This window comes from Trichechus manatus, unplaced genomic scaffold (assembly GCF_000243295.1).
Source record: "Trichechus manatus latirostris isolate Lorelei unplaced genomic scaffold, TriManLat1.0 scaffold00157, whole genome shotgun sequence".
NCBI lineage: Eukaryota > Metazoa > Chordata > Mammalia > Sirenia > Trichechidae > Trichechus > Trichechus manatus.
Genome location: NW_004444093.1, coordinates 2,569,477 through 2,570,828, shown reverse-complemented (window position 1 = coordinate 2,570,828; position 1,352 = coordinate 2,569,477).

The window sequence follows — 1,352 nt, the reverse complement described above, 5'->3', positions numbered from 1 at the left end:
TTCAACACTTTAAAGAGGTCTTTTGCAGCAGATTTACCCAATGCAATGTATCTTTCGATTTCTTGACTGCTGCTTCATAGGTGTTGATTGTGGATCCAAGTGAAACGAAATCCTTGACAACTTCAGTCTTTTCTCTGTTTACCATGATGTTGCTTATTGGTCCAGTTGCGAGGATTTTTGTTTTCTTTATGTTGAGACGTAATCCATACTGAAGGCTGTGGTCTTTGATCTACATCAGTAAGTGCTTCAAGTCCACTTTTAGCAAGCAAGGTTGTGTCATCTGCATAATGCAGGTTGTTAATGAGTCTTCCTCTAATCCTGATGCCACATTTGTCTTCATATAGCCCAGTTTCTCGGATTATTTGCTCAGCATACAGATTGAATAGGTATGGTGAAAGGATACAACCCTGACTTAAACCTTTCCTGATTTTAAACCATGCAGTATTCCCTTGTTCTATTTGAATGACTGCCTCTTGGTCTATGTACAGGTTCCTCATGAGCACAATTAAGTGTTCTGGAATTTCCATTCTTCGCAATGTGATCCATAATCTGTTATGATCAACACAGTGGAATGCCTTTGCATGGTCAATAAAACACAGGTAAACATCTTTCTGGTATTCTCTGCTTTTAGCCATGATCCATCTGACATCAGCAATGATATCCCTCACTCCACATCCTCTTCTGAATCCAGCTTGAATTTCTGCAGTTCCCTGTTGATGTACTGCTGCCACCACTTTTGAATTATCTTCAGCAAAATTTTATTTGCATGTGATGTTAATGATATTAAGAAAAGCATATGCAACAACAAATGCCCAGATTTTTTAAATATTAATATTCTCTTATGTTTCGGATCTTTTATATATATGTACGTATATTTATTTTTTCCCATACAAAACTTCATGCATACACTGTTATGTGACTCTAATTGCTCTCCCCATACTGTGAGAGCACACTCCTCCTTTCCACCTCTGGTTCCCCATATCCATTCAACCAGCTCCCAACCCTCTCTGCCTTCCCATCTCACCTCCAGACAGAAGCTGCCCATTTAGTCTTTTGTATCTACTTGAGCTAAGAGGCACACTCCTCATGAGAATCACTTTACATCCCACAGTCCAGTCCAACCTGTCTGAACAGCTGGCCTTGGAAATTGTTTTAGTTCTGGGCGGATAGAGAATCCGGGGGCCATGCTTTCCGGGGTACCTCCAGTCTCAGTCAGACCATTAAGTCTGGTCTTCTTACTAGAATTTGAGTTTTGCACCCCACCTTTCTCCTGCTCCATCAGGGACTCTCTGTTGTGTTCCCTGTCAGGGCGGTCATTGGTGGTAGCTGGGCACCATCTAGTTCTTCTGGTC